Source organism: Mustela nigripes, chromosome 7 (assembly GCF_022355385.1).
Source record: "Mustela nigripes isolate SB6536 chromosome 7, MUSNIG.SB6536, whole genome shotgun sequence".
NCBI lineage: Eukaryota > Metazoa > Chordata > Mammalia > Carnivora > Mustelidae > Mustela > Mustela nigripes.
Window position 1 is genome coordinate 130459226 of NC_081563.1, and position 9639 is coordinate 130468864.

Here is a 9639-nt window from a genome sequence, read left to right on the forward strand (position 1 = left end):
CAGCTGAGCCTCCCAGACGCCCCTATTCCCTTCTGGTTTAGAGCAGGCTTAGGTGAATAAGGAAAAGGGAGGGACGAGTGTGTGAACGAACGCGCTTAGCACAGAACAGAAGCTTCAGCCTTGCAGTTCACCTGGAAAAGGGGCTGCTTATCTACAGGTTTCACATCACCCCCCATTCTCTCCCGAAACTCAAGACGTCCCATGATGTTCGGGGTGGCCCCTTTCCCAGCACACATGTTGTGCCTATTCGTACTGGGGTGGGGGGGGTACGTGCCTGCCTGTGCATTTTACTTTTCAAGCATGTGTCCGTCGAGAACTTTGTCCAACCGGTCCCTTCCAAGAGCCAGGCCCAGGAACCTCTCCAAGTTCAGAGGCGGGCTTTGATTTCTGAGAGCACATTACAGAGCTGTTTTTGATAGAAGAGTGATTCTCAGCTACTGAATAAGAAATGGTCCTCATCCATAACGCATAGCCCTTTAGAAGAAAGGGAGAAAGGGAAGTCTAAATCTAGCACAGGCTGGAAAAAGATGGTGAGTGATTGAGAATGCCATTCAGAACAGACTGGGTGCTTTTCTCAGCTAATTCATGCTTCCCTCCCGCTCGCTGAGGAGGCTCCCACGTCGGGGCTGGCCTGGCTGGGGGGCCCAGGGGTCGGCGGGGGAGGGGGGAGGCTGCACAGGAAACTCCTAGGAAGCAAGGAACAGGTAACGAGACACAGAGACCAAACGCTGAAAGGGGATGCTTTCCAACTCAAAGGTGACTTTACTCGAATATTCTAGATCCTTATAAAATTCTTATTTTGGGATCCTCGTTTTGGCTGTAGTGTTCAACAACCGAAACACAACTACAGAAACCGGGGGAGGGAAACATATGGGTTCGGGGGGCCTTCGCTGAATTACATTCCCACTGGCCTAAATATACCACCCAGACACAGGAAGGAGCCTGTTTCACATTTCAAGTGACATTTCTAGAGCCTGTCACCATCCATACACTGTTGCTTCTTGTTTGTTCAATCTTGGTGACGGTGGGGGACTTCCCAGGGCCCGTAGCTTCTAGAAAGGTTAGTCTTGGAAACATTGTGGGGGATTGAATAGTATCCCCCAACTCCTAACCCCCCTGCTCCTGTGAATGTGACCTAAATGGACAGTGTCTTTGCAGATGTCATGGAGTCAAGGCCCGAGATGTTTTTCTGGATCTATCTTCCTGGGTTAGACCCTAAATCCAAGGACTGGTATCTTTACAAGGAAAGAATAGCTCACCCAGGGAGGATGGCCATGTGAGGACAGAGCCGGGGGTGATGTGGCCACAAGCCAAGGATTGCGAGGACCCCCCAGAAACTGGAAGAGGCAGGGAACGGTCTTCCCCAAAATCCTTCAGTGGGAGCGTGGTCCTGGCAGCACACTGATTGAGGATTTCTGGCCTCCAGAACTACTGTTTTCAGTCACGCAGTCTGTGGTGACCCATGACAGCAGCCCCAGGAGACAGCTGCGATGTTCCAGGCCTGAGTCCCTCTGGGCCTCGTGCCCCACCCACCTGTCACTTAAATGCTCCAACCACACCACCTCTCCAGTACTTGCCAGTGCTGCTGATTTCCTCCCCCCCAACTGCCTTCTCCCGTGCTATCTCCCGACTACCTACTTGCTCCTAACCCTGAGGCAACCCTCACCCCTGAGTATATTCTGTCCCCCAGATGGGACCTCAGCTTCACAGGGCTGGGAAGAATCATTGACTTGTGAAATCAACCCACCTCTCTCCAGGCTACTGCACTCACTCGTTCATTCAGCAAACGTGCGGGACCCTGGCCCCATTTGGCCGGGGGGGTGGCCGAGAAGGGAGCTGTGGGAGAGGTTTTCTTTGTGAAGAAATACTGACGTTCTATTAGATAGTCACAGCCAATCACGGAGACAGTGGCCTTAAGAATTAAATGGGAGGGGCGCCTGGGGGCTCAGTGGGTTAGGCCTCGGACTCGGTTTCCTCTCAGGTCATGATCTCAGGGTCCTGGAATCGAGCCCTGCATCGGGCGCTGTGTTGTGCATGGAGGCCGCCTGAGGATTGTCTCTCTCCCTTTCCTTCGGCCCTGTCTCCCACTCGCGTGCTCTCTCTTTAACAAAAAAAAAAAAAAAAAAGAAAAGAAAAAAAATTTTTTAAGAATTAAATGGGAAAACAGCTAGAAAGCTTAGAACAGTGCCTAGTCCACAGTTAGAAGTCAGTAGATTTTAGTTGTTGTTAGGGTTCCTATTATTAAGAAGTTATAATTGGGAAGAAACAGCATGTAGCCCAACAGAACGTGGCTGGGAGCCAGATCCTGCCTGTGGGCCCACTATTCTCCGGCAAAGCAAGGGCAGGGGCAGGGAGCCTAGGTGAGGGGGGGCGGGGGGGGGGGGGTGGACCGCACACAACTCCTTGCTGCTGCCTCTGATTCTCTGGCTCAGGCACTGAGTGTCACTCTCTGTCACACACACACACACACACACACACACAAGCGGCCCCCGGTCTGCCACGTCACCCCACATAATTGGCATGGCAGCCAGCTTTCCCAGCGGCTCTGAGGCCACAGGGGAATTTCTCAGAATCTCTTTCCGTTCCAGTGAGCCGCCAGGAGCCGCGGGCCGGCCTCCTAGTGCCGCTCTGACGAGTTCCCACAAACTTGGTGACTTAACACAAATCCGTTATCTTCCAGTGCAGAAGTTCAGAACCTGAAATGGATCACCCATGGTGTGTTCCTTCCGGAGGCTCCAAGGAACAATCCATTTCCCTGCCTTTTCCAGCTTCTGGAGGCCCCCGGCGTCCTGGCTCTGCGGCCCCGCATCACTCCGACCTCGGCTTCCACCATCACACCTGCTTCTCTGACTCTGACCCGCCTGCCCCCTCCCTCTGACCACCCAGGCAATCCAGGGTCATCTCCCGATCTCGAGACTTAATCCCATCTACAGAGACCCTTTTGCCCAGTGAGGTGTTAACAGAGTGGCAGGTTTCGGGGATTAGGACATGGACCCTTTGTGCGGGGTTATCATTCTGCCCGCCACACCCCACAGGACTGGTCGTGGCAGCCAGCTTTCCCAGCAGATCTGGGGCTTCAGGGGAACTTCCCAGAACCTGCTTCCTTCCAGACGTGAGCCAGGCGGTCTGCACTACAGACCTCCATGAGGCAGCCACAGCCTGTTTGCTCAGATGCTGGTGGAGTTCATCCCCCTTGGACTGGGCCCCTCCCCCGACCAGGGTGAGGTCATCCTCACCTCCTAGCCCTGTGAGCGGGGCAGGGAGGGCCCCTTTGATCCCCCCTCCCTTTCCCCATTCCCTGCGGCATCCATGCCCCTCTCTAAAACCATATGTGGGAATACATTTGGGGTCCACGCAGGTAATCCAGGACAGGTGCCTTGGCTGGAGAGCCTTAATTCATTCACACTTTATGCCACAAAAGGCAGTTCTCACTCTTGTATCATATAAAGCAACATTCACAGCTTTTAAAGATTAGGATGTGGGCGTGCCTTTTGGGAGCCACCATTCAGCCCACTCAAGGCGGGGGGGGGGGGGGCAGCCCTCGGGACACAGTCGGGCTTGGAGTCCAGTCCAGGTTCTGCTGATCCCTGGCTGCGTGCGCTGGGGCAAGCTACCTCACCCTACTAAATCTTCAGCAGTCCCATGGGATTCATAATCCAGTTCACAGACCTGTGGCCGTGGTTCAGCCTGCTAATGCGTAGAAGGCACGGGGTGCCGTGCCAGGCACTTCGAGGGCATTGGGCATGCGCGAACAGAAAGCACACTATGCACAGACCCCAGCTGCTGCACGTTGTAGCTGTGTCTTATGCCTCTGTATCTTATGTGAGATAAGCAAATCAGCTGCCTTCCCCGGACATGGGCATTTTCCACATTCCGGGGGAAAAGTGGGGAGAGCGAGCAGGAAATAAACACACGGGTTCCTCTTCCCCGATGCGTCACAGGGCCTGGTGCTTCTCAGATGTGATTCCGAGTTCCATCGTTGCTCTGACTTTCCGCAGCCGATGGGTAGGTTTGGCCGCACCTGTCTCCCGGAAGCAGGGAGGTCAGGTGGCTGGCCCCATCTCACCCAGCCAGTTAGTGAGGAAGCCAGGAGGAGGCGCCCCTACCCTCCATCTCTGGACCTTGCCCCCAGTGGGATGTTTGCACTCAGCAGCGTCTGGAAATTACTTCCATCTTCTCCTGTTGTTTTACAGGCAATTTGGGGAGAGTGAACGGAGTCTAAAATGTTACCCACCTCCTGCCTATAATGAAACCAGCTGGAGAGAGGCACATGTGTTGCTCGGAGCCCCCTGGGCACATTAAACCATGTTCTTACTAATAGGAACCAGCACCCCATTGAAACACCAATGGAACATTTTCTCCCCTGAGGGCACCTGAGCAGTGGAGGGTGGGGCTGTTGCTGTTGGCTTCTGGTAGCTGTGGTTCCTAATGAGCCTCGAGGCTCTTTAGGAATGGGATCTACCTAATTCTCCCAGGATAGGCCATGGAGGAGGGCATGTTGACCAAAGAACGCCAACGACATCGTCACCAGAACTTCTATATGTTTCTCACTAAGACTGTCAAGTTTCTGAACAGGGGGAAGGAGACTCGACAATCAACAGGGTCCTTTGCTATCGGCAACAGAAGGAGACTGTGCGTAAGGATAGAACATTATGGAGATGCTCAGAGGGTGGAAGGAAAGAGTAGAAAATGAGGTTTGGGGGAAAAAATCAAGTTGTGCAGATCCAGGGGAGGGGGAGGGGGGTGTCTCAGTAGCAAAACCCACCTGACAGTCTCATCTGGGAACCGGAGCTGAAATGAATTACCTCTGCCTTCCCTCAGGGCTCTTTTCATCAGATCCCGCCATTTGGAACACTTTCTCAGTTTTTGCCCAGCTAACTGTGTCGCGCTCACCTTGTCCTTTTCCTGTCCTGACCCTAGATTCGGCCATTTCTCAAGGAGCTCTGGTTGCTTTTTGTGGGGAATGGTGTTTGGACCCCAAGACGGAGAGTAAGATGCACGCTGTGCTGCCAGGCTGTCCCCGCTTCTTGGCCTCTCGGTGGACAGAGCATCCATGTGTGCCTGCGCGCATGCGTGTGTGTGTGTGTGTGTGTGTGTCCCCGTGTATAATCTAATGGGACTCTGTACCGATGTCTTCATGCCAGCCTGATGCCACAGGGCTCCCCGTTGCCATTCTGCATCCCGTGTTGGTGTCTCCCTTCTCCCGCAGTGGGAACCCAGGCTTTCAGCACAGCCAAATATTTACTCATTTGTTTAATCCTGCAACACACACAAAATCATTTCAGAACTGTCATCTCCAAACCACTACAACAGCCTCTCTACAAAACAGAATTCAGGATTCATCTGTGGTCCTTCCGGGTCATCGAACTGAGGGTCCCTAGTCCAGGTGCTAGGTTCAGAAGGTATGTGGTTTGGCAACCTCAGCTTGGCTGTATAATTCCTTGAAACACAGCGTGTTTCCTTTGTTTTTTGTTTTTATTCCATTTTAGGGATTTTCCCCATTATTGTTGATATCATACTTTTTTCAACAATAAGTTATTTTATGTTAATCTTGTTAATGCTCATGCAGATTCCGAAAGACTGACTGTATGAAAACAGTATTTTCAGTAGACGGCCCATGCTCTCCAGTCGCTTCCAGCAGGACCCCCATCCCCACCCCACCAGGGCCATTAGTCTTTGGTCATCAGACCTGTACATCTTTTTTCCAAAATAAGCAGGTACGTATAAAACCATAACAACACTCATCTAGGGAGGAGGGCAGAAACTGATTGTTCTATGACTTTAAAGGAGAATGGACTAATGCGGCAGCTACCGAAATGTTAATTTTTAAAATAAATAAAGCGCCTGCCGCTGGTGGTCTTCACAGCTCAGACTAGACTAGCCCCATTCCTGCAGCTCTCAGACTGTCCTTTCCAGCCTCCAAAATCATTTTCTGGTCCCTAGGACAGATGACGCTAAAAATACCCATGAGTGTCCTCACTGACAGACCCTAGTTCCAGGAGGCCCTGGGGCCCTCTGCCTCAGTGACTCACCAGCTGATCTGGGGAAGCGGCACTGCCCGGAAGCACCTGGCTTGCAGCAGTGTTGGCGGACTCTGAGTGGAGAGTGCCAGCAGTGGAGTCCAGACCTTCACAAGGCATCGCGGAGAATATTGCTTAGAGGAGGCCTGAAGCAAAGGGAGGTTCACTATATCGCACTTGGAGCAGACAGCTGGTTGCCCAGATCCCAGCTACCGGCACCCCACCTCCCACGTGGCCCCACCTCGACAAGAGCCAGCTACAGAGGCCTCTGTCTGCCTGTTCCCCTCAGGCGTCTGCACCTGCTGTTTCCTGCACCTAGAATAATCCTCCCAGAGGTGTCCTGAGGTTGGGTCACTCTTGTCAGTCAACTCCAATGCCAGGTCTTGGGAAAGGCTCTTCCTGACTTTCTCTGCTCAGAAATTTGTCTGCTCAAGTTCCCGGGACAAGATGCCACAGACGGGGGCCTGAGCCCAGAAATTTCTTGCTTGTGGTTCTGGAGACTAGAAGTCTGAGATCAGGAGCCCCACAGGATGTGTCTCTGCCATGTGTGTGTGTGTGTGTGTCTGTCTGTCTGTCTTCATCTCCTCTTCTTAGAAGGACACCATCATTTTGAATTAGGGCCCACTCGAGTGACTCACTGGAATTCAGTATCTCTTTAAAGACTTCAAATAGGGGTGTCTGGGTGGCTCAGTCGTTAAACGCCTGTTTTCAGTTCAGGCTCTGGTCGTGGATCTAGCCCCGCAATGGGCTCTCTGCTCCGTGGGAAGCGTGCTTCTACCTCTCCCTCGGCCTGTGTTCCCTCTCTCACTGTGTCTCACTCTGTCAAATAAATACATAAAATCTTTTAAAAAAAAAGATAAAGACCTCACATATATTCCTGACTACAAATATGGTCATATTCTAAAATAGTACAGGTCAGGACTGCAGCGTATGAATTTGGGGGGTGGTGGGGACACAGTTCAGCCCATAACCCTGACCATCCCATTTCAATGCCCTCATTCTGCCCCACCACCCTTTATCCCATATCCTACTCTGCCTTCTTCAGAGTGTTCATCATTTCCAAGATCACCTGAAACGATATTTGCTTACCTATTTATGGTTCATCAGCTACTGCCTAATGGTTCGTTACTGTCCAGTGGAAATACAATGCAGGTGCAAATGTAGCCGTACACATAATTTTAAATTTTCTAATAGCCACACTGAAAAAAACGAGATGGGTGGAATTAATCTCACTAATGTATTTGATTAAGCCAATATGTTAAAAATATTATCATTTCAATATACAAGCAATAGAAGTGTTACTAATGATCCGTTTTATGGGGTTTTTTTGTACTAAGTCTTTAACACGTGGTGTATATTTTACACTTAATAGCACATCTTAAATGGCCACATTTTAAGGGTTTCAGAGCCGTATGTGACCTGTGGCTCCACACTGGGCAACACAGCTTTAGATTGTTAGTTCCTGCAGACCAGACCCTCATTTCCTTTGTGTGACGCAGTTTCCCTCGTGCCCAGCACGTGGTAGGCGTTCAGTATTTGCTGAGCGACTGGAAGGACAGGTAATGTGCTGGGCGTGATCGGCTCCCCTTGCCATACCCGAGGCCAACTTGTTAATCAGAATCGCCTTTCCTTAGTGTTGGGAGGAGAGCCTGTCGTTTTGCAATAGATGCTTCCAGAAGAATGCATGTGTCCTGCGAGCTGACCCTGCTGGCGGCCTCCGATCTCACCAGTACCCGAGTTGCACACCCTTGTTTTGCCTCAAGTAGTCACGGTTGTTTGCCTTGAAGCTTTGCTGCTTGTTTGGGATGTGTGTGTTACCTGCATGAAAGCCAGAGCCAGACGCTCGGGTTGCAAGAGCTCCCCTGGCCCAGAGGGGTGGTGGAGGTAGCGGGTCCAGTGCCGGTTTAGTCGGGCTGGTAGGAAGTTTGACTTGGGGTGGTTTTCTTGCCTCCTCAGTAGAAATCCTGGAGTAAGAAACAATGACAGGTGTATTTATGCATGTGCCTCGGAGGGCCCACCAGACTTCATTCTGCTTGATTTTTCTTATTCCCCTCATTGAGCACTGCTGAACTTTATGTTCTGCTGGAATCATGATTCTGCTCTAAACCACGCTTCTAGAATCCTATTCCCTGCCTAGTACGGGCAGACCCAAACCAGCATGTTATTTATTAGAATATTGTAGCTCCTGAGCAGGATGGCATTTCTGCTGGGGCTGCCAGCCAGCGTGGCTTTGACCTTGCTTGTGGTCGTTTGCCCACAGAGCTGTTCATGTGTCTAATAGCCCAGAGAGTGCCCGGAGTGCGATGGTCCCCGACGGTGCTATTTCATCTCTCCTGGGCTCTGTGGGAGCTCTTGGAAGGCCCTGGTGAGGAGCTGGGTTTTACTCCAAGTGTGCTGGGAAGCCAGTGGAGGGCTTTGAGCTGAGGAGTAATGTGACCTGACTCAGGTTCTACGGGGTCCCTCTGGCTGAGAGACGGGAACAGGGGACCGGGGAGGTGGGAGGGCCCCAAAACGGTTCAGGCGGGAGAGAATACAGCCTCTCTAGCATGTAAGTTCAATGGCTTCTCTCTCCTTCATCCCCTTCCCATCCCCTTCCCCCAGAGGGGAGAGGAGCTCATCATTGCAATGTTGGGAACTTCTTGAAGAGTTTGGTGGCACTCTGAGTGATCTTCCTGCCCGGTTTTTCTTGCATAATAAGAATGAATGAGATGCCTGCTTGAAATTTGGCAGTGTGGGAAGTGGGTTCTTTTCTACTGTTCTGTAATTCAAGGGAGTATTATATTATCTAAATTTGATAGATGTCTAAAGATTGGGCCAAATCCTTCAAAGGAGCGTGCTTACTCCCCCGTCAGTTAGACTGGGGAGTAAAGGAATGTTCCAGAACACTTCGAGCTCCCAAGTCAGTGTCCCACTGCTGCCTGAAATGTCACCACTATACTCTTGGGGCCAACCATTGCCCTTGTCCTGCTCCTTATCTGCCCCGCGAGCCTGGATTCTTGGTGCAGACACTGTCCGGTGTGGTGTGTGTGCTTTCTGCTGTCTTCCAGCTGCAGTGATGGAAGCATCTCTATGTAGACAGCTGCAGAATCTTCCGGATTTTCTCTGCTTCCCTTCTTACTCTCCTGCATGTGCCTCAAATTAGCCTTATAAAGTGTAAGTCTGTTCATGGAATTCTCTAGCTTGAAACCCTCCAGAATCTCAGAGCACTTAGAATAGAACCCAGACTGCTTTCTGTGCCCTGCATGGCCAAGCTTGATCCGCCCCCATAGCCTCCTGCCATCTTCCTCTGGTTCATTCTCTCCAGCCACGCTACCTTCCTTCCATTATGTTGAACATGCCAAGATGGTTCCCACCTCAGGGCCTTCGCCCTTGCTGTTCCCTCTGCCTAGAACACTGTTCCATCCTCTGTCTGCGTGCCAGGCTCATTCTGTTCTTTCAAGTCTTAATTCAAACAACCTTTCTTCAGAGACATTTGCCCCGATCATCAGATTACAAGTGACCACTCAGGTCACCCATCATTGTTTTAGTCCCTTTAGAGCAGTCCCTGCTGATGGGAAGGATTTTTGTTTATTTTTTATCTGCTCATTTATCAGCCATCACGTCTGCGCTGCATGCTGTA